Below are 25,268 nucleotides of genomic sequence, written 5' to 3' on the forward strand. Positions count from 1 at the left end.
GTCATCCCCGTTTTCAAGAAGGGACGTCGAACAGATGTGCAGAACTATAGACCTATATCTCTAACGTCGATCAGTTGTAGAATTTTGTAACACTTATTGTGTTCGAGTATAATGACTTTTCTGGAGACTAGAAATCTACTCTGTAGGAATCAGCATGGGTTTCGAAAAAGACGGTCGTGTGAAACCCAGCTCGCGCTATTCGTCCACGAGACTCAGAGGGCCATAGACACGGGTTCCCAGGTAGATGCCGTGTTTCTTGACTTCCACAAGGCGTTCGATACAGTTCCCCACAGTCGTTTAATGAACAAAGTAAGAGCATATGGACTATCAGACCAATTGTGTGATTGGATTGAGGAGTTCCTAGATAACAGGACGCAGCATGTCATTCTCAATGGAGAGAAGTCTTCCGAAGTAACAGCGATTTCAGGTGTGCCGCAGGGGAGTGTCATAGGACCGTTGCTATTCACAATATACATAAATGACCTGGTGGATGACATCGGAAGTTCACTGAGGCTTTTTGCAGATGATGCTGTGGTGTATCGAGAGGTTGTAACAATGGAAAATTGTACTGAAATGCAGGAGGATCTGCAGCGAATTGACGCATGGTGCAGGGAATGGCAATTGAATCTCAATGTAGACAAGTGTAATGTGCTGCGAATACACAGAAAGATAGATCCTTTATCATTTAGCTACAAAATAGCAGGTCAGCAACTGGAAGCAGTTAATACCATAAATTATCTGGGAGTACGCATTAGGAGTGATTTAAAATGGAATGATCATATAATGTTGATCGTCGGTAAAGCAGATGCCAGACTGAGATTCATTGGAAGAATCCTAAGGAAATGCAATCCGAAAACAAAGGAAGTAGGTTACAGTACACTTGTTCGCCCACTGCTTGAATACTGCTCAGCAGTGTGGGATCCGTACCAGATAGGTTTGATAGAAGATATAGAGAAGATCCAACGATGAGCAGCGCGCTTCGTTACAGGATCATTTGGTAATCGCGAAAGCGTTACGGAGATGATAGATAAACTCCAGTGGAAGACTCTGCAGGAGAGACGCTCAGTAGCTCGGTACGGGCTTTTATCAAAGTTTCGTCAACATACCTTCACCGAGGAGTCAAGCAGTATATTGCTCCCTCCTACGTATATCTCGCGAAGAGGCCATGAGGATAAAATCTGAGAGATTAGTGCCCACACAGAGGCATACCGACAATCCTTCTTTCCACGAACAATACGAGACTGGAATAGAAGGGAGAACCGATAGAGGTACTCAAGGTACCCTCCGCCACACACCGTCAGGTGGCTTGCGGAGTATGGATGTAGATGTAGATGTAGATACTTGTGGCTGTCTCGTGAAAGCTTTTAACAATTTAAGACAGGTGGAAAAAAGTAAACCGTTTATTATTTCAAATGTAATCGTCATTAATTGTTAATACATTCATCCAACTGTTAAGTGGCCTCTGGAATCATGAATGTACTCGCGGACCGACGCGTTGCCAAGGTTGATTAGACTACGCTGCAGAACTTCCTATGGGAAGCACTTATACACCCTCCATATAGCCTCGATCTCTCCACCCGCGATTTCCATATTTGTGGAGTCCGACAGAAAGACACTCATGACCATAGATTTGCTTCGGACGAAGAGGTTCACGGCTATGTACAATAGTGGTTCCGTAGGCAATCGCAAACTATTTTCGATGAAGGCATGACTGCCTTGCCTCACATTGGGATAAATATATTAACAGTTTTGGTGACTATATTTGAAATACCAAATATTTTACTTACTTTTTTTCCATATGTCTCGTTTTCATTCGACTGCCCCCTTCATTACTGCAAGCATCTCATAGATAATTAATTGCCAGTTATAGTATGCCGGCCACTGGTGGCCGAGCGGTTCTAGGAGCTACAGCCTGGAACCGCGCTACCGCCACGGTCGCAGGTTCGAATCCTGCCTCGGGCATGGATGTGTGTCATGTCCTTAGGTTAGTTAGGTTTAAGTTGTTCTAAGTTCTAGGGGACTGATGACCTCAGATGTTTAGTCAGATAGTGCTCAGAGCCACTTGATTTTTAGTTATAGTATAGTTAATTTGTTGTGCCACTTTTGAACACTTTTTGGCCATATAATATGTACGATGTGTCTGTTAATGTTTATGACTCTGTAAATATGAATTTATACTATTATTCGTGCTACAGTTTTACTTCTGTAAATCTGATTACAAAAAAAATTTAGTGGAAGGGTCGGCAACGTGCAGTATTAATACACTCTAAGGGGGAATAAAGAAAAAGACTAAGCAGCACGAAGGAATTATCTGAATGTCTGAATGGGACCGAAATCGGTAGATTTGATGTACATGAACAGACAAACAAATGATTACAATTCTAGAAAAAAATAGATGATTTATTCAAGAGAAAGAGCTTTACAAATTTAGCAAGTCAATAACGCGTTACTCCATCTCTAAGCGTCATGTGAGCAGTTATTTAGCTTGGAATTGATTGCTAATGTTGTTGGATGTCCTCTCGAGGGATATCGTGGCAGATCCCGTCCAATTGACGCGCTGGATCGTTAAAATCCCGAGCTGATGGAATAGCCCTGCCCATTATGCTTCAAACGTCCTCAATTGGCGGGAGTTCCGGCGACATTGTTGGCCAAAATAGGGTTTGTAACCGCAAAGACAAGCAGTAGAAACACCCGCACGTGCAAGCGGACATTGTCTTGCCGAAATGTAAGCCCATGATGGCTATCAAAGGCAACAAAAAGGAGCGTAGAACATCACCGACGTACCACCGCTTAGTGGGTGCCGCAGATGGCAACCAACGAGCCGACCGATGTGGCCGAGCGGTTCTAGGAGCTTCAGTCCGGAAACGCACTGCTGCTACGGTCTCAGGTTCGAATCCTGCCTCGGACATGGGTGTGTGCGATGTCCTTGGTTAGTCAGGTTTAAGTAATTCTAGGGGACTGATGACCTCAGATGTTAAGTCCCATTGTTCTTAGAGCCATTTGAACCATTTGGCAACCAACTAGCTCCTACTCTGAAAATAATGGCCCCCAGACCATCAGTCCTGGCTGTCGGGCCGTACCGTAGGCGACAGTAGGCTTGACATCGTACCGTTGACCGTCTCCTGACACGTCTTCGGCCTGGACTCTTATTGACTGGAATAGAACTGACTTCAGTGATGAGTCCAGCTTAGAAAGGAGTCCCCACGACAAGGGAAGACATGTCTGAAGAAGCTCATAGAGATGTTGCGCACCAGGCTGGATGCCGCCCGCGGCATGGCCCTACAGCCAGGAGTATGTTCCGGATTACTATTACATTTCATAGCAGGACGCTTTTGGTTGTCATCCGCGGCAGCGTTACAGCACACCGGTACGTTGACGACATTGTACACCGCGCCATCCTGGGCTTACATTTCGGAAAGATAATGCCCGCCCTCACTCGGTGAGAGTTTCTACACCTTGTCTTCGTGCTTTCCAAACCATACTTTTACCAGCAAGGTCGCCGGATTTCTCCACAACTGACAACGCTTGCAGCATTATTAGCTGGGCCCCCCAGCATGCTTGGCATTTTGACGATCTAACGCAGCTATTAGACATGATGTGGCACGGTGTCTCTCAGGATGACATCCATCAGCTCTGTCAATTAATGCCCAGACGACAGGGGCCAGACGTGGACCAGCCCGTTGCTGACTCTCAGTTTTTGAAGGTCTTTCTCCTGAATAAATCATCTGATTTTTCTACAATTGTAATCATTTGTTTCCCTGTGAATGCACATCGATCTAGCGATATCCGTGAAATTTCGATAATTCCTTAGTGGTGCGTCTTTTTTTCTTTTTTTTTTCTTCTTAGATTGTGCTTGAGCTCTAACTGACATAACCTTGATGTTGACAGTGTCACATAACCCGTGTCTTATACTGGAAAAGATTGTTTTCGAAGCAAGTCAACAAATGTCAGTGAATAATGTTTTCCGACATTAGCTGTTTCATTTGTACGCCAAAACTTGGAATATAAGTCATTTGCTCGGCTTATACTTAGCCTGTTTCTGCAAATGACAATAGCGCCTATGTGATCTAGCATATTCCGATATTGCTTTAAAGATTTGTTTGACGCTTGTAGCCAAGTCTAGGTATAATAATTAATAACGAATTCCTCTGGATCAAAGTTGTACTACAGCGGTAGTTTGACCAGTGTAATTGCTCATATCGTGTTGGCTTCACTAAATAAACATTTTCTTAACTGCCAAAATACGAACATAGTTATTTCACCGAGACGGTATAACGGAGCTATTACTCACTACGGTGAAAAAAGGGTACAAATGTCTGTTGGTATTATTTGATATTAGAATACATGTTATTACATGCTCTCGCAATCGCTCTTGAAATTAGAAGGATATATAGATATTTACTGGCTGCGAGATTTGGACCTGTGCTATGTATGAGCCTTGTAGTAGCAAGTTACATTTTCTGTTAACTGCCAAAATACGAACTCAGTTATTTCACAGATACGGTGTAACGGATCTATTACTCACTCCGGTGACAAAAAAGGTACAAATGTCTGTTGGTATCATTTGATATTAGAAAACATGTTATTACATGCTCTCGCAATCGCTCTTGAAATTACGAAGGATATATAAATATTTACTGGCTGCGGGATTTGGACCAGTGCTATGTATGAGCCTTGTAGTAACAAGTTACATTTTCTGTCGTTGTATTTAGCAGTTATGAAGCCATTTTTTTCAACAACTACTATGTCCATACATTTCCATCACCTAAGCTCCCTATCTCAAGTGTTGCCGCCCCACCTTAAGGCTATCATCATCTAAATTATACCGTGACATAAAAATCATGATGAGCTTGTTTCCGTTCTTGAAAGTCTTCCTGTCCGTTAATCTTTTATGTGACTTCATGCTGCAATGACATCTAGCTTATATCGCATTCAACGAAACAGAAGTTGCAACTAATCGACAAAGTATTTCACGTGACAAAAGTCATTGAAATTGACACCAAACAGAAATTTAGCTTTATATGTTCATGAAACTGCAATTAATTATGCAGAATAGGCAACACACTAATCAACCATGAGGTTCCAATAGATAATGCTTCAATTAAGACGAAGCGTATCAATTTTTTTTTTCACTTTGGCAGGTGAAACAGTTGCTTGCCATTTATGAAAACACGTTTGAAGTTACGTGACGCTCTGCAGTATTACAGGGCAAATTATGGTCGACGACAATGTAGAAATAAACGTGCTGGTTCATGTATTGGTAAGTTTTCCCGGCAAATATGCTGTTTGAAAGTCTCTCGAGCATGCAGCCGGATTGATTGATCGTTCCAGGACGAATTTTAGACGGCGTAACTCGCCGTCATCATCAGGTTTCCATTGTTGACCGAACTGGCTGGGTTTTCACTTCTTTGTCTAGGAAGATCCAGCATCCTGTGACATTTTGTCTTCCGCTTAGCTGACCTGGGGTTCTGAAAACTGGTATGAGTGTGTGTAATGGCCTGGAGAGCCTGTCCTCCGGCCTATCATTGTGTGAATACGGTAAATTCGTGATGGTCGTGGTTTTTCTTTACGTTAAATCATGATTTTACTCGATATTGTCTTAACCGACGATGGATAGTGGTGACGGGTAACTTCGACATTGTGTGCGATATCTCCTCCTCCTTTTTAGAGACACTAAAAGACGACATGGGACTCGGGAAATCTGTAATGAGTTACATACCATGCGAATGCGGGATGAAGATATTGAAGGAAGGTGTACGGAACACTAGTAGGAAACCGACCTCCAGTGGTCCACAAAATTAGTAAATGCTCAACATTGTCGTGAAACAAACCACGAAATGAAATACGCAGATACAAATATTCTACGAAACACATCCCACTCTTGGGACGATGTACAGAAGAAGGACATGGAAATGCGGCTGCATGAGAATCTAATAAACAGGGACAATGGATTTCAACTTAGTCAAGTGAGGGCTCCCGCAATGAAAGTGCCTCAGTCTCGGCGGAAACAGAAGACCGAGTGTCTAAAGAGGTGAATTGGCAGCTTATCGCAGCACACTACACGCCTCCAGCCAGCAGCTGTCCAACGTCTCTGTTGCATGACCCACAGAAGACATTCAGTTTCCTTTCATCAGGCATCCCACACAAAATGTCTATATCAAAGAGATACTCGTCTCCGCCGCCTGTCCATTACAAGCATTTACGTCCACTGTCCTACAGCGTTGCTACACATTGTTGATGAACCAACAAATCGGGTAGCTCCATTCACAGTATGGTCGTGGGTACGACCAAACACGATGGCCTCCTTTTGTCATTCGGCAATGTTTCTACGTCGACCCACATTACTGATCTGATTTCATACTATCTACCATCATGCACTCACCATTTCATTCTCTTCACTTATGTCAGCAGCGGAGGGTCTGTTGTGTTTGGTGAGAAATGCACTGTTGTGGAAAGACCATCGTGCAAAAGGAGAAACCAGCAAAGGGTGCGTGAAGTTCATTTGGTATGCCGACCAGACTAGGTGTATCAAGCTACGCGGTATTGTCGACTGCGTATTATCACTTTGGCGTTAGTGAGATACCGTAGGTTTGGAGCGGCAAGGTGCTGGTACCAAAATAAACACAGTATAAGGCTACCAACAAGTTTATTAACAATTTCAGGAAAAAAGAAATTAGTTTCAGAGGTCCACATATCTCAGATAGCAAATATGCACACAGCAAAAAAAAAAAAAAAACAGTTTAACTTCATAGTGCATCCATACTTCACCAGATTTTTAATAATTTGTTTGAAATAGGAAAATTTAAAAGGTGGAGCAGCACTACAGTAATTAACGGCTGTATAATTGGAGACACAACGATCAAATAACCCAATCCACACAATAATTACCATGGTCAACACGGTAAAGAAACAGGAACGGCTAACACAAGTCCGTAATATTCATAATCTCAAACACAAAGCAACAATTCTCAGTGTAACCAACACACTACAATAATACTTACGTCATGTTGCTAACAGCTTAACTAGTGAGACCTGAGTTTCTCCTGGCGTATACAACTTTCAAATAACTTCCGGGAATTCAGCCAGGTAACATTTTCAGCGACCGCCGATATTTTCAAGGCAAACTGCAACGGACAGGCAACGTACATGCAAATTTAAAACCTCGGTTCTCGGACTGAAGCAGGAAAGAGAACACACACACTGAACACTAGTGCCACCAAAGATGACCAAAGTCAGAGCTATCGATAGTGAGACTACGAATTTACAGCTGAGGTAGCATTGACTCTGTCTCTCTGTTTCTTGACAACGGAGAGAGCCGGATTCCAAACAGAGTTTGAACAGAAACCTCCATCCCTGTTAACGTGGTTGTCGCTAATTTAATCTCAACTGCCTCCTTAATAACACTGTCCCAATAGCTGGACGTGCATGCCAATATCTCGGTGTTATTATATAACATGGGGTGACCGGTATCCAAGCAATGTTCGGCAATAGCAGATCTACTTGGCTGCTGTAATCGTGTGTGCCGTTTATGCTTAGTACATCGGTCCTCCACGGTCCTGATGGTTTGACCAATATATGCCATGCCGCAGCTACAAGGAATACGATATACACCTGCCTTACGCAGTCCAAGATCATCCTTAACGGAACTTAAAAGCGCTCTAATTTTAGATGGAGGTCGGAAAACACATTTCACATCGTATTTCCGTAAAATACAATCTATCTTGTTGGACGTGTTTCCTACGTAAGGCAAAAAGACAGTTGACTTAGGTGTTGACTGAGAACTATCATCAATCACCCGATGTACAGTTGGTCGATAGCGCAACGCACGTTCAATCTGTCTATTTGCATGTACGTCGCCTGTCCGATGCAGCTTGCCTTGAAAATGGCGGGGTGTTCTCCCACTGAAATATCGGCGATCGCTGAAAGTGTTACGTGGCTTAATTCCCGGAAGTTATTTGAAAGCTTAACTAGTGATCAGTAAGAGTAAACTACAACTTCCCACATTTGGCGTTGGCGCCGGAGCGCGTGAAAAGAATTTCAGTATGATGAACTTTAATGTAATTATCTGACCTGGACATGCCTCGAGGTAACAAAACTCATGGTCGAGTTTCCACTCACCAAAGTGCTTAGAAGGGACGCCCTTCATTATACACGTAAAGCGTCTTTCGAACGGCCACAAAGACCTGGACTTAAGAAACATGAAAGTAGCTCAAAGACCAAGACAAATACCTAGTAGTAAGACAGTGCACAAAACAACAACCTTAAGAACGCAAACCAAGAACTACACATCAATGCAAACACGCTGAAAATCTCAAGGCACGTTGGAAGCAATATGGTAACGGACGTCTACCATGTTCCAAATCAGGAGCAAACAGACGTCCCCACACTTAACACGCCATCGCTTAAGCACCGAAATATAAGTACTAGTTTAAAGTAAGCATCCCAACACCGAACCAGTATCCAGACAGAGTGAAAAACTAAGGCCGGCCGCTGTGGCCAAGCGGTTCTAGGCCCTTCAGTCGGGAACCGCGATGCTGCTAAGGTCGCAGGTTCGAATCCTGCCTCGGGCATGGGTGTATACCCTCTATTGCCGCGTGCGTGGTCTCCCTGGTGTGAGACTCTGCTGTTTACAGATTCATTCAGTTTCCAGTGCTTCATCTTCTTCACTAACAAGAGTTGAAGCCAAAAAATAAGGCGTGAGCTTTCTGCTGATCTTACAGTAAAGCAACTGCAACACACGTGTATAGAGCCAGTATTAAACAAGAAAAATAAAACTACACTGCCGCTCGCTATACAAACCCGAACACGCTGCAGAGTGAAGCACTCACAGCAGCCACATGGTTCAAATGGCTCTGAGCACTATGGGACTTAACAGCTATGGTCATCAGTCCCCTAGAACTTAGAACTACTTAAATCTAACTAACCTAAGGACAGCACACAACACCCAGCCATCACGAGGCAGAGAAAATCCCTGACCCGCCGGAAATCGAACCCGGGAACCCGGGCGTGGGAAGCGAGAACGCTACCGCACGACCACGAGATGCGGGCAGCAGCCACATGCCTTCCAAACAATTTACTGAAGACCAACGACCATAAAAAAATTTAAATAAGATCCTGACACAAGGTACAGTAGAGCCACGTGTAAAGCCAGTGAAGTATACCAAAGCAAGTACACAGTCACTCGCTGTTTGACTCTGAGCAAAGGCGGCACCTAAAACGGCCGCACGATTTGCCATACAATTTACTTGAGACACACGCGAACAAATACGATGAAGGTACAATAGTTAGATTTAATATTTTGCTAGCGGACCAACCCCTTCATTTTCAGTGAGAACTTATAAAACTACATTCCGCTACAGATTTAAAAATATTGACCAAGATTTAGCACTTCCTAATCATAGGCGAAAACAGAAAAGTTCTCGCCGAAAATGTCCGGTAGGACAATAATAAATCTAACTCTTTCGGGTAACTCCGACACATATTGCCACACGCCATAATTGCTTCGATGCCCAACAGCTCTTGCTTCCAACGACTGAAGCCATTGGCAATATTCAACCCTCTGTGGCTTACAAGGGAACCTTCCCATCGCACCCCCCCTCAGATTTAGTTATAATTTGGCACAGTGGATAGGCCTTGAAAAACTGAACACAGATCAATCGAGAAAACAGGAAGAAGTTGTGTGGAACTATGAAAAAAATAAGCAAAATGTACAAACTGAGAAGTCCATGCGCAACATAGGCAACATCAAGGAGATCGCGAGTTCAGGAGTGCCGTGCTCCCGTGGTTAGCGTCAGCAGCTGCGAAACGAGAGGTCCATGATTCAAGTCTTCCCTCGAGAGAAAAGTTTAATTTTTTATTTTCAGACAATTATTATCTGTCCGTCCGTCTGTCCGTCCGATGTGAGGTAACTGCCCCGTAATATGGGGACGCTACACCTAAACAAACATCGAAACACACGACGTCAGTCGATTACAGCGCACGGAAGAGAGAGTATTCCTGCTAACGAGGCTCCCTGGCTGGAAGTTGACTGTTCGCTACTTTGGAGTGCATTAAATAGGTGAGATGTATTCCGTGGGCAATATGAATCCAGAAAATATAGCTCGCGACTATAATAACAAGGTCAATGGATATTTTCCGAACCCATACTACGGCGCAGTTACCTCGCATCGGACGGACGGACAGATAATAATTGTCTGAAAATAAAAAAAATAAAACTTTTCACTCGAGGGAAGACTTGAACCACAGCTGCTCACGCTAACCACGGGACCACGGCGCTCCTAAGATTACACTAGCCTTGATATGGCCTATCTTACGCATGGACTACTCAGTTTCTATATTTTGGTTATTTTTTCATAGTTCCACACAACTTCTTCCTGTTTTCTCGATTGATCTGTGTTCAGTTTTTCAAGGCCTATCCACTGTGCCAACTTATAACTAAATCAGAGGGGGGTGCGATGGGGAGGTTCCCTTGTTAGTAGCACCTTCCCCACCGATACCGGGCTCATACAGGCTTCCTCGTGGCGTTAATACTTCGCTCACACGGGACCAACAGCTGTTCTACACAAGCGCACTCACGTCTTAAATGTACTTTCCCAGAAACTTTCGTGTTTCCAGCAGATACCTCGACTCTGCCAGAGATAAGCTCAGCCCATAATCTGCCTCGCGTCAGTTGCCATTGAAGCGTCATGAAATCTTTTGGTTATACTGGTTTTGTAGACATGTCGCAAGAAAAGCTTTCGAGCACTACCTGTAAGAATAAATGAATTGAGAGAACAAATGTTATTTAAAAAATCGTAGAAGCATACTTTTTTTAATACGTTTTATGAGTCACCAGTTTTCTTGACTGGTCTGATACGGCGCGCCACGAATTACTCTTCTGTGCCATGTACAACTCTCTAGTACGATGGAAGATATTCCCTGATGTCTTAATTGATATCCTACTGTTGTGTCTCTTCTTCCTGTCAGTTTTTTGCATATATTACTTTTCTCGTCGATACTGCGGAGTACCTCTTCATTCCTTACCTTATCGGTCCACCTAATATTCAAAATTCTTTGAGTCTCTTTTTCCTTTTTTCTCACAGTCCATGTTTCTCTACCATACAATGCTGTGCTCCGAACGTACATTCTCAGGAATTTCTTCCTAAACTTAAGGTCTGTGTTTGATACTAGTGCTTTCTGGATGGCCAGGAATGCCTTTTTTGTCCTCTTTGCTCCGTCCATCACACTGCCTAGGTAGCAGAATTCATTAGCTGTATCTCCTTCGAGATCACCAATCGTGATGTTTAGTTCCTCACCATTCTCATTTCTGATACTTCCGACTTTTTAAATTTACTCTCAGTCCAAATTTTGTACTCATTATTGTTCATTCCATTCAGAGATAGTGTAACTCTAAATCACTTTCACTGAGGACAGGAACGTTATTAGCGAATATTATCACTGATATCCTTTCAGCTTGAATTTTGATTCCATTCCTGGACCTTTCTTTTATTTCCTTCTTTCCTTATTCGATGTATAGAGTGAATAGTAGGGAGGAAAGACTACATCCCTGTCTTACACACTTTTGAATCCAACTACCTCCATTTTGATCCTCCACTCTTATTATTTCATGTCGGCTGTTTTACATGTTATATATTACTGGTCTTTCCCCATCGTTTACACCTCTTTTTCTTAGAATTTCGAACATCTTGCCCCATTGCACAGTGTGGATCGCTTTTCCCTGGTCGACAAATCCGATCAACGTGTCTTGATATTTCTTTACTCTTGCTTCCACTATCAACCACAATGTCAGAATTGCCTCTGTGGTGCCTTTACCTTTCCTAAAGCCAAACCGATCGTCACCTAACTGATCCACAATTGTGTTTCCCGTTCTTCTGTATATTATTCTTGTCAGCAATCTGGATGCATCATCTGTTAAGCTCACTGTGCTATAATTCCTGCACTTGTCGACTCCTGTAATCTTCAGAAATGTGTGGATGATGATTTTCCGGAAGTTAGCTGGTACACTACGAGATTCTACACGTCTACGAGATTCAGAAATGTGTGGAAGATGATTTTCCGGAAGTTAGGTGGTATACTACGAGAATCTACACGTCAACGTGAATAGTCTTTTGGTTGCCACTTCCCCCAATGGTTTAAGAAATTTTCATGGAATGTTATCTATCCTTTAAGCTTTATTTGATCTGAAGTCTCTCAAAGCTATTTTAAATACTGATTCTAATACTGGAGCCCCTATCTGTTCTATATCGACTCCTGTTTCTTCTTCTATCATGTCATCAGAAAAGTCCTCCCCCTAATACAGGCCTTAAGTGTATTATTTCCACCTATTCGCTCTCTCCTCAGCATTTCACAGTAATACTTCCAATGTGCGCTTAATGTTAAGGTCCTTGCTTTTAGTTTCCACAAAGGTTGTTTTGACTTTCCCATATGCTGAATTAGCCCTTTCTATTTCGATTTTTTCACATTTTTCATGAAACCATTTCTCCTTAGTCTCCTTCTATTCCTATTTAGTTCATTCCTATGTGACTCGTATTTCTGTACTCCTGAATTTCGCTGAACATTATTGTACTTCCTTTTTTCATGCTCAACCGAAACATTTCTTCTTTTGTCCGTGGTTTCTCCGCCTTTATCCTTTGGGTACCGACGGTTTTCGTTCCAACTTCTGTGACTGCGCTTTTTAGAGACGCTCACTCATCTTCAATTGAAACGGCTACTGAGCTATTCCTTATCGTAGCTTCAGCCTCATAGAACTTCAAGCATGCCTTTTCCCGTATCCCACTTCATTCCGCACTGATTCTTTCTGACTAGTACCTTAAACTTCAGCTCACTCTTCATCACTACTAAGTTGTGATCTGAGTCTATATCTGCTCCAGAGTAAGCCTTACAATCCACTGTCTGATTTCGGAATCTCTGCCTGACCGTTATGTAATCTTCCTGTATCTCCCGGCCTTTTCCAAGTATACCTCTTTCTGTGATTCTTAAACAGAGTATTCTCTATTACCAGCCGAAATTTATTGCAGAATTCAGTTAGTCTTTCTCCTCTATCATTCGTAACACAAGTCCAAATTCTCTCTTTTCTTCTACTTTTCCCCATACAACCGCATTTTAACCCCCCACCCCCACCCCCCTGTTGGAGCTCTTTCCGTTTATTATCCTCACATACGTTCTCTGTCTCTTCATCTTCGGATTGCGACGTCGACACGTATCCCCAAACTATCGTTGTCGGCGATGGTTTGCTGTCGATTCTGATGAGAACCATCCTATAACTGAACTGTTCACTGTTGTGCCAAAATATTTTGGGTTACCCCCACCTTCAGTTAGCATAAAACAGTTTTATATTCACCAATAATAGGTTCCCGTCGTCTGTTTTCTGAACTCTGTATCTTCCTTTCATTCCGTATCCCGTAGCTTCTTTTATCGGCATTAAGGCAAATGCTACTCTACAACAGCATACATCGACGGGAAAAGAAATCGCACCACCCAAAAGGAATTGTGCGACAGAAACGACAGTTGCTAGGCGTGTTTCTGCATCTGGAAGCTAATGTCTATTAAAACGTTGCGCCAGTCGCATAAGAGAGGTACTAGAGCTCCACTAGGATGATCCAAATCACGTTTGCTTTAAATGTAAGGTGTAGGAATCGTGAGCGTTAATTAACTGCGACGTTAGACGTGGTGAGTTGATGTTCGTCAACAATGCCTTTAAGGCGATCCAGACACCATTATCATTACCTCACTGAATTTGAACTAGTTCATGTAATAGGGCTACGAGAAGTTGGAAGCCACTTCTGCGATATTGCAGAGACACGTTATGAAGTCTAGCCGCTGCACATGACTGCAGGAAGCGGTGGTCTTTAGAATGCACGGTCGCAAGAAGACTGGTCTCCGGACGGCAACGTGGCACTACCGAAAGGAAGACAATCGTGTTCGGCGAATGTCTCTGGCGCAACGTACTGCATCTGTAGTAGCAATATGAGCAGCAGTTGGCACCACAGTGAAACAATGACTTGTTATGAATCGGTTACTTCAAGGACGGCTCCTAACAAGACAACCCCTGTAGCGTGCATACCACTGCCTCCAAACCATCACCAAAGGGTCAAACCTGAGATCACTGTACGGCAGAGTGGAGGTGTGTTGTATTTACTGGTGAAAGCTGGTTCTGCCTCGGTGCCAGTAATGACCGTGAATTGGGTAGAAGGTGGCCAGTTGAGGGCCTGTAACCAACCTGTCTGCGTGGTAGACACTCTGGATCTACAACTGGAGTTATCATCTCGGGCAGCAGGAGAACTATTATGGTAATCCCACGTGTCCTGACTGCAAATCTGGGACTCGACCTGTTGTGCTGCCATTCGTGAACAGCTTTCTAGTTCGTGTATTCCAAAATGATAACGCTTGCTCACATATCGCTGTTGCAAGCCAATGTACTTCACAGAGTGTCGACATGTTGCCTTCACCTGCTCGATCACCTGATCTGTCTCCAATCGATAACGTATGGGACATCATCGGATGACACCTCCCACGTCATCCACAACCAGCATTAACTGACCCTGTATTGACCGACCAAATGCAACAGGCATGGGGCTACATCCCAGAAAGTGATATCCGTCCCCCGTAAAACACAGTGCATGCCTGTCTGCATGCACCCATTCAACATTCTGGCAGTTACACCTTTTATTAATGTACCAGCATTTCACAACTGCAATGGCTTATCTCAAGAGTACATAAACCTGTGATCTTGCAATATTAATCACTTAAATAGGCCTATGTTTCTTTGACAAATGCACTCCCGAAATTTCATTACTAGAATAATTATTTTTCTATATTGCGAATTTTTTCGTCATTATATGTTTATGAGGGTGCATGCGTATGAGAGGACTGCAAAAAGGATGTTAGATATGCTTGTGGTAGGCCAAGTCACATTTTTTGAAAGCTACACTGCACTTCAAGCTGACACAGATACGCGACACTATTATTCTACACAGGCAATACGTCTCTGCAAACAAGTAAACAACAGTCAGAATATCCAGCCAGTTGTTCGTATCCTAGACAATATAAATCAGCTCCTCCTTCATTCTAGGATCCACTATTTTACACAGCTCCAAGACGTAATGTAGAATGCTGTAGTTTCTTCTGGACGCTGTGCCCTGCACTTTAATTTATCTTCAGCAATGCTCTTCTGTCGTCGTGTGTCCCCGAAATACTTGCGCAGTTCCACCTGGAATACTTCCCAGCTTGTGAACTTCTCCTCGTTGTTCTCATACCATTGCTTGTCAGTGCCCTCCAAGTAGAAAAGTACGTTAGCCAAACACACCGTGTCATCCCATTTGTTAAATTTGGCTTTACGCTCTTTTACCTTCAGCCACTTGTTTGGATCTTGGCCTTCGTCACCAGAGAATCTGGAAGGATGTCTCATGTGGTGGCACACAGTTGGTGTCATCGTAACGTCCTCTTCTTCTTCTGTCTCCGATGGACTGCGATCTGTTGAATATGGCTCGAACTCGGGTTTCTCGCCACGTAAACGGCGGCTCTGTAGTGACCTGATGGGAGCCACTGTGTCGTCGATAACGTGCGCTGTCACAAGTCCCATACCCGGCGCCTCCACCAGAATAACGGTTTTTGAAGAAGTGTAATTAGATGAATGACGAACACTAACTTCACTTAAAGAAGGTTTATTCAGCACTTGCACGTACAAGAGCGCGGGGCGAACTGCCTCCGGCCAAAACACATACAGTAAATATACAGCTACAGAACATTCCAGTACACTGATTATTGACGTTTGTGGATACTTATAGAACGTACTCGAACCGAATATAGAAATTAAAATTGTAGAGTTCAGATGAATTTTGAACTCACAACCATCCATGCAACAATTTAGTAATAGAATCACTACACAACGGTGCTACTCAGCTACTTCTGTTACAGTATGGTTAGGTAAAAGTTACACTGGATGTGATCCAGAGTTTGACTACATTGTATCTATAAAAATTAATAAAAATAAAAGACTTCCTTACAAAAACACAGCAGGGCAGTCTGACCAAGTTGGCCAGCGTTCCCCTTGTACCCCTTGTCATACTGCATTTACTTTACTTCGTTTACGAAAAAATTTCAGACATTTTTCGCCGTATATACAGTCAAACTAATTCTTACTTTATTGCCTTTAATCGTTGTACTAACTTGCCTAATAATAGTGTTCTGTTAAGATACCCAATAAAATATCTTGAGCAAGGGAAATTTACTTTCAGTAGCAAGAAAACGATATGCGTGCCCTTGTTCGCTCGTCGTTCTGTCTGCACTGAAGCGTTTGTGGTGAAACGACGGCGTTACTGCCACCAGCCTCCGTGGTCGGTGATGTATTTTAACGGCAGTTTAACGAAATAATTACAACTGGCCATCGTGCCCCTACGGCCAATGTGCACAGGTCTCTCCTGCTTCATTCTCACAATGCACCACTCTTGTTGGGCAGTGATCGTAGCGTGGTATGACATCTGTCGCAAACTTTCTGAAGGCCCTACGTACATAATATTGAAACAAGAAGGTACAGAATACGAATTAGAAAGCAGTCCCATCATTCAAGATAGCGCTGACAAGAAACAAAAACTGACGAATATCTAACACTATTACGCAAGATCAGGAGAAATGCGAAACGGGCTTAGCATAAATGATCACAAAATTTCCGATTTCTGTATGTTTTCAAGCAACTTGATCCAAAGATACGGAGCTTAGCCAACATTACCGTGGTTCAATAAATGAAAACAAGAGTCAAGACACGAAGCAATTAAAGACATTGGCTGCCAGTGGCCATTGATTTAGAACAATGAGGCAAGTTGTAAATTTCTGCCGGACCATGTCTCCTGCTTACCAAGCGGATGCGCTGACCGCTATGGTATCCGGCCGCAATGGTACCCGGAACTGCATGGATCCCATCAGATCCAAATTTTCGACTGCTACCACACACTACTGATGTAGTGCCCTGCTCATTAACCTTATTACTCGTGGCGTCTCACCGCTTCCCTTGAGAGTTCCAGCTTGGTGCGCGTCTGCACTCAAGGGATCATTGGCCATTATCGTTTTCATCATATATATGGTGTTCGTTCTTTCGGACATGTCCAGACGAACACGCACCACATGTATGATTGGCTGTCATCGCCTTAATTATACTTGTGAATGTGGTGTGTATCCTTGCGGACGTGTCCAAAAGAACACACACCAAATGATCCCTACAGTGCAGATGCACATCAAGATAGAATTTTTACGGGAATAGGCGAGATGCCACGAGGCGAATGAGCAGCGGCACTACATTAGTAGCGTGTGTCGTGCAAGCTGAGAATTTGGGCCTGACGTGAAGCACGTCGGGGCAGTCCGTGCCGTTGCAGTGACCACTGTGTCTGGATGCCGCAGTGCTCAGCGCATCTGCCTAGTAAGCAGAAGACCAGAATTCCAGTCCTGTTCCGACACAAATTTTCAACTTTCCCGTTGATATAAATGAATGCCAGCTGGAAGCTAACGTCTTTAATTCCTATGTGTCTTGATGCATAGTGGCTGGAGGATCAAAATGGTCTCCATTCTTTCGCACACGTCCAAAACAACAGACACCGTATATATAGAACATAAGAGTGTTTTACAATTAGTTTGTTTTCTTTTGTGTCACTGCCTTAGATTCCATTTACCGATCTGTTATCACAGTAAAGTCCATTCTTGTACGTTTGCCCTCTGGTATTATTAATTAAATAATAAAGTAACAAATTAAACCTGCCGAATATAAGTAACTCGGGAAATAATTGTAAAGCTTTTATACATTGGGACAAATTAGAATGAAGCCTCACACCCCTACGAGACCGTTGCTGCAATCACTGCTACTTATGGCGGCAGTTCTGCAATGGCGCGTTTTCGAACTTACATTACCAGTGCATAGAGAATCATGATTGGTTCAGTTGCCCCTATCTTGAGCACCGTATTTAGTATTCTTCTGTATATTGTGTGAAGAGTAAGAAGACTAACAATACAAAATAATAATTTTGACTTATGACAAATACATTTAATTTATTTTCACATGTACTGTACGTAGACTGATTTCACATAATGAATGCTGACGGGTTTTCGTAACCGCGTAATGGCGATCTAGAATCATCATTATTTCTTGTCATTTGTTAGAGGCAGAATAGCAGATCACGACTGGAATAGTAAAATGACCAAGCTCTTTTATAGTTACTAAAGATACTTCAAATCTATCTTTGCAATTGCTTTTCAAAACGGCATATATGGTTTGGCATGCATGTTTTGTTTTCTTCACTTAAAACTTCGTCAAAGTTCTGTAATTATGTATGTTTGCAGGTGGGGATATTCAGCTGCCAAATAAGTTTTAAAATTCATCGTGAAACTTTCAGCTCTCATTTATTTTGTACGATTACTTTTCTGCCGTTTATGTCAGTTTATGCCAGCTAAGTTTGATAAACGTCATTGACCAAAACTAGTAGCGAATTGTGCAAAAGAAATGACAGCTGAAGGTTTCACCATGAATGTTAACAGTCTGTAATTAAATATAATTGGAGTTTTTGTTTGCTTGTAGATCTAACAACAGGTTGTTTCAAAACGTATTTAAATGTGATGGTTACTTACAGCATTTTGTCCTATTTCCGCATACACCTCGAAGTGTTGTCTGCAAGAATATTTTCACGTCTTTTCTGCCTTTGAAACTGATTTTCTAAATCCTAATTTCACTTTGATTGTAGCATTACTCGTTTGTTGACATAAAGTATTAGAAAGTGCCCTGATAATGTTTACTTAAGTTGTGTATAGTGTTGCCAACATGACTGCCGGTTGTTGTGTTCACTTCATGTTTTAGAGATGGAGAAGGGAGGATGGGGCATGTAGAGGTGAAATGGAGGGAAAGAGTACATATGTTTGTCTGTGTTGTACTAGTGTTTATGATTCTCATACCATTTCCGTTCAGCTTGGCCTGCGACATTCCTACTTAAGTTGGTCTCCAAACAATAATCGGTTTATAGTGTATTTCCGTGCCGCAATGTGTCCCTTAGAACTAATGTCAAAGGCATTCCCAATGACCCAGGTGTAGATTTTGTAGCAGGCCCTGCACCTGATAAGGTAGTGGCGTATTTTTATTTAGTTACAAAGACAATGTGGCAGCAGAAGTGGAGAATTTAATGATGGATTCTGAAGTACTCTTTTTTGCAGGCGTGATAAGAAATTTTGCAGAGCAAAATACATCATTGTGTTGTTATTGTAATCAGATCGCAAGTATTATTAATTAGGCAAAACTTTTTCGAGTGAGTTCGTTAGCACGTGTGTGTAGGAATATTTTCTTTCTGTTATTTCCGATTCTTTGATGTTGTTTCTTCCTAATTCTTTTCCTATTTCTTAGGCTGTTCTCATTTATTTGAATATGTTCAGAGAAGATTAATTTTTGCTTTCCAATTACTAGCAAAAATTTCTCCATGTTTTCCTAAATATCTTCTTCTTCATCTATGGTATTGCACCGATTATCATATACATTATTTCTCAAGTCATCATCCTTCTTTGTTAACGCGTATTAATCGTGCAAGGATGAAAGAGGTATCATTAGAAAGTTTTTAACTAGTTTCTGACACTCAATACCGATTCTGCGCTAAAACTTAATATTTCCGGAAAATTTTAACATAAAAGAGTCTTTTAACTATCATAGGAAAAAGGACATCATGGATGCCCAGCTTCATACCTGTATTTTACAAAGCTAATTTGACTCCCTTTTCATACTATCTTATTGAAAATACCAATTATAAAGTACTTATTAACTGGATAATTTTTATACAGCATCATCAAAGATAATAACCGTGACCACTATGATAATCCACTATGTCTGTCTGTCACACAACTTAACTTTCCTTAACGAATATGCTTTCCGAAACGGCAAACATATTTGTCATTTCTGCTTTAAATTGTGATTTACGTATTGCTACTACGGCGTAACATGCGCTCTGTAACCGAAAATATTTGTCGAGTTAAAGTTATAAGTTATATGGCCCTACTGAGATTCGCAGACCTCTGCCCATCTTACAATCCGCGACATGCATCTCAGATGCTAAACCCATTTTTGGACGTTTATAAATGTATATAGAAGGATGTGTCATAAATTCATGATTGTTATTTCACCACGTTCGGTTCATTTTTAAAGATGTTTTCTTTTCATTCCCACAACTACCCTTATTCTGAAGAATACACTTATTGCAAATACTGTCATTACTTAAAACCGTAAAAGGGAAAAAGTTTCACCCGGGCCCTCCTAGTTTCTTCAATAATCTGTCTTTCACCTACTTCTATTCTGACCAGTTTATATTTCATCATGAATAGTTTATTATCATTAGGAATATTATTGTCATTATTATTGTTAGTGGAACACTAGAACAGTTTTATTTCGTTATTAAAACAGACTCATAAAAACAGAAGTAGAAAGTGTTTACAGTAACACTACACTGGGGTACGTGGAGTGCCAACAATTCTGATAGTGAAAAACCACTTCATACGGGTGTGTATCTACTGTGGGGTAAGTCACCGTCTGTCAAAAGATTAGTTGGAATCTCGGTATCAAAGTGCTTAGATCTGTTATGAGCAAATATATTTAAAAGCAAAATGAGTGAGAAATACAGTATCTCACCTTGGTAACCCAGGGTTGACACTATTGCTGCTAGACAGTGACCCACCTTCCCCGAAAATCTTCTATACGACAAATGCTTGGGTTCGTATTTGGCATAACTCTATCAAACTATAGTGGTATAAACCTCTGGAACCATCGTCGAAAATATAATAAATGTGACTGGTTACAGTTACTTGTTGTTTCGGTTTATATTCCCAAGGTTCGTTCAAGACAGAACTGAAATGTTGGCATATAGAGTGCGTGTTTTGATGTTTCAGGCAGAACGGGGACAGAGGCTGACCCAGGGAGCCGCTCCGAAGGCAGTGGGGTGGCGCTCTGGAGCAGACCGCACGCCCCAACGACGCTGACGCCCTCCGTCCCGACGCCGATGCCGAGCAGCTCTCCTCCCTCCCTCCTTCCCTGCCTCCCTCCCTCCCTTAAGCAGACGCTGGTATCACCTGGTGCTCGTGTGGCAGGAAATTCGACTCCCAGTTCCTCGGACACTTCCGAAGAACGCAGCCTCCGACAGGCCGCAATTCGATGTAAATTTTTAAGTAGCACATAAACTGACGATGACCAATGACTTTTTGTACAGAACTTTTTTAATACAAATCTGTAGAACTGATATTAAGAGACGTATTTCTACAGGTGAGATTGTTCGTATTTTTTATTTCATTTTTAACGCAAGAGGAATATTTCTAGTTTTTGACAAAACCACTAGTTAATACCAGAATGTCCTCATATGTTTGAAAATTTGTGTAGCTTCTGACTGTAGCTCTTGTATACCAGTGAGCCTTATGTTTTTATACTGTTGTAAAAAAAATTTAAAAAGAGAATCACCGCTTAAGACATGCGATAAAACATTAAACGCTTACAAATACATGAAGAAACGTTCACCAAAAATTTTGTATACACCAAAGCGATTAGTTTTAGAGCATTCACTTCTTCTTTGGTGCAGATCTCCTTCATTTCTGCGAATTATATTTGGAGGACACTTCAGCGCCTCACTTACAGCGCCACTGAGTCCGAGACGAGTCAGTGTGTCGCTTTTGTAACAGCATTTGTGACCTTTGTAATTAAAGGGAAAACTTTGTCGTAATACAGTTCTCGGAGAGCTCCCAATAACAAATATGTACGTGTGTGTTTATATGTGTGTGTGTGTCTGTGTGTGTGTGTGTGTGTGTGTGTGTGTGTGTGTGTGAGTGTGTGTGTATGAGAGAGAGAGAGAGAGACAGACAGAGAGAATGCGATTGTTTTCAATCGCACAATCGCTTGAATGTCACGGGAAGTGATATGTACATTTGCGAAAGCCTGGCGAGTTCTCAAATCGAATTCTTCAGGCCTCCCGCAAATGGTTTAGCTTAACGCTGCATACGAATTTGTAAGAGAAAGTAATTTTTAGCGTTTTAGCTGCCAAATTGGTGGTGACGCCACTCTCGGCGAACAGGGTAAGCGTCACCCGCTGCAATGAACGCAACGGTCAGATCTCGCTGCCAGGCCGAATGTGTAGCGCGTACGGAGCAATTTGGCGGCAGCAGTGTGACACGACTGTTCACTGTCACTACTTTACTGCGTGAGAAGCGTGTGTGTGTGTGTGTGTGTGTGTGTGTGTGTGTGTGTGTGTGTGTGTCAAGATGACTAGATCGAGGAAGAACGTATGTAGTCTCTGTTTCACGCGTGAAAATTTTATCCCTTATAATATGCGTGCAAGTTATATTATTGATTTTATTTTTACCATTGTGGTTTCCGGAGGGATTCCGAAACCAGTACTTCTGAAAGGACAAATCTGTACAGTTAGTTGTTCACGCCTGTATGGTTGAACAGAAAAGTTAGCGTAAAAATGCTTGCAAATTCATTTGAGATCACCAACATAATATGAATGTCAAAATGGAAAATGTTACTGCTGTAGCTAGGTGCTAGTGTCGAAAGTAAATATTCAATGTTGTTGTGTAGATGTGTTTAGAGTATTTTTGACAAAGAGAAGTCGTTTTAATGTTCTAGATGCATAACCTATACAACATATATCTATTATATATAGATATATATATATATATATATATGTGTGTGTATGTGAGTGTGTATAACCGTGTGCAAGGGTGCACGTATATGTATCAATATGGATTTAGGTCTCATATATCTGAGGGCAGGTCCCACATATATTTAATAGTTACGAATTGTAATACGTGATTGTTGTACTAGATGTTTTAAATGTGTATAGAAGACCCACGATAGTTTGGTCTTAACTGTTTCCTATGGACTGCGTGATACTTTTCACTTCATCCAAGTATTTTCCTTTTGTAATTTTAAATTTAAAAAGAAAACAGAGAAAAATCTTTTTGCAAAAGGAGACAATCGGACAGCATGTATAATTAAACAAAAAAAATCCTAATATTTCTTAACTGTGCCACGAGCCGCTGAAGCCGTCGAGTTCCTTTCGTGTGTCGGGGAATGGGAATACCGCATATATGATGGGGTGGATTCGTAAGCGACAGGTTTATTTGGTTTGTTCTTCTTTGAAACCCTAGTTGGTTTGAGGAACTACCTTAAAACTGAGACGGTAATGAACTAGTTTTTATAGTTTTCTAAGTTTTCTAGTACCACCAGTTCTCTCTACCAAAGCCTCTAGACTTTGCTAAAAAAGAGATATTGTGTTTACTCTTCGTTTCATGGACTACGGGCTTTCTGTTCATTTCAAAGAAAACATAATTCGATGAGAAAATTTTTTAACTATGATTTTGCACAAAATATAACATTCTCTACGACTTTTCCATTGGCTAATCTACCACTTTGTTTCTAGTTTCCGGCGTCATACTCTAATGCTGGCTTTTCCCTCCGACCGAGACGAGTATCCTTTGCAGCTAAATGACGCCGTTGCTTCCCTGACACCAACGACGCGCAATTTGCTGGTCCAACTGTGCTCATATGCGGGCTGTGAACCTACATGAATGCTGCTTGCACGAGTATTTTGCCAAGTTTTCAAACTATGGCAAACTGAGATGCCATGTGCACGTTTCTTCTCTACTCCTCAACCTCCGTTGTCGAAACGTGGTTTTCATTTCCTGTCTATTAGTCCTCCACTTGGACAGTCTATGAAGTGGAAACCCGTTTTCAGTCTATTATATACGCACAAGTCCCATATCGAATCGAAGAGCTACGTTCAATCCCTTTACATTACACATCATAGCGATGTGATTTTGCGGCAAAGCTTTTTGAGACTCTTTCTGATGCAGCATTAATTTAAAATTTGAATATTCCAATACTATTGACAGCGCTATAGGTATTTTGCAAATGCGATTTTGCCGTTACCTATAAGTTTCATAACTAATTCAAAGGCTTTGTGTTGTTGTTGACGAGTGCGAATACTGAAACAGAATAAGAGTGAATCAGACAGCTAGCAGCAGCATTCACACATCCTTTCTGTCGTTTTAGTGAACAATTTTAAATTGTGTAGTTTTTCCTATGTTAATACTGAATATAATGACGCTTTATATGTGTGTTTAATAGTTTTAGAAATTTCCAGTATAACTTTCCAGTTGGAATGCTTTATGTGTATACAAGTGTGTTATTTGTAATGCAACAAAGTATTATAGATTGGACTTACTGCTCATAATAAGGCATTTTGGATATGTTCAATTTTGATAAGCAAGAAATTTACTGAAAATTAATTTTTAGTATCGAAGAGGCCTTTGATATTTCTAAGGAAATAAAAAAATTGAAGAGACTGATAGTTCTGCAGGAATTAAAGGAGTTTTCAGTCGCACTTCTGTGGCATGTTTTGAATATATATGAGAAGCAGCTTACTCTCAACAAGCAACTTCACTGAACTAACGCTGCTTATAACAGACTGATTAGATGCACTTACCTAATGCCTCGCCCCACCAAAGAAACAGTCCAAAATGTTTTAATATCAAGCAGTTTCATAGAACAGGTCGTAATGAATGTAACACATTCAGTCAGAACTACCTTTACTTTGTAGCATATGTTTATGTGTAGAACAATATTACAATTAATGTGTGTTTAAAATGACAAGTTATGGAATGTACTCAAGAAGCATGTACAGATTTAATTCGGCTTTGATTATGTACTTAATTTTCGCTTGTTGAATCGATGTTATTCGTTTCTATTTGTGTATATCTGCATTTGTATGTTTCATTAATAGAATAAGATTGTTTGAAAACAAGGAACATTCCGGTTATTCCTTAGATCCTCTGTATCTGTTACCACCTTTGTAATGATAGCAGTATAGCTTCGACAGCGCAGCCAGGACAAGAAAAACTAATGAAATGAATTTAAATTTGACCTGAATAAACTAATGCAGCAACGAAGCATTTTTTCCGACATATTATTTGTCTTCTAATAGGCAGTTAATTTTACAGTTTTCTGGGCAGCGGGATCTCTCACAGATTTGTTACGTTCGACCCAAAATGGTACTACACAAAGATGTTTTCCCTTCATGCGGCGTTACAATATGAAAATACGATTATGACGTCTTCAAAATACTTTATGCATTTCAGTCATGTTATATGGCTGAAGATCAAAGAGATGTCTCGCAAGAGGATATAAATACTTCAGCTATTCATAGCAGACTGGTGATACGAAAATCTTTGTTTTTAGATTAAAATCTTTTTGTTTTGGCTATCGACCTACG

General features: G+C 41.5%; 1 protein-coding gene across 1 annotated transcript in view; it reads left to right on the plus strand.

Annotated features, from left to right (window-relative positions):
* LOC126188000 (uncharacterized) overlaps positions 1-24,914 on the plus strand; it is a 313,519-nt gene extending 288,605 nt beyond the window's left edge. Inside the window, exon 8 of the mRNA XM_049929409.1 lies at positions 20,899-24,914. The gene's annotated coding sequence lies outside the window, so the exon portion shown is untranslated. The remainder of the gene's footprint in view (positions 1-20,898) is intronic.
* Positions 24,915-25,268: the final 354 nt, after the last annotated feature.

The sequence above is a fragment of the Schistocerca cancellata genome, chromosome 5, assembly GCF_023864275.1.
Source record: "Schistocerca cancellata isolate TAMUIC-IGC-003103 chromosome 5, iqSchCanc2.1, whole genome shotgun sequence".
NCBI classification, from domain to species: Eukaryota; Metazoa; Arthropoda; class Insecta; order Orthoptera; family Acrididae; genus Schistocerca; species Schistocerca cancellata.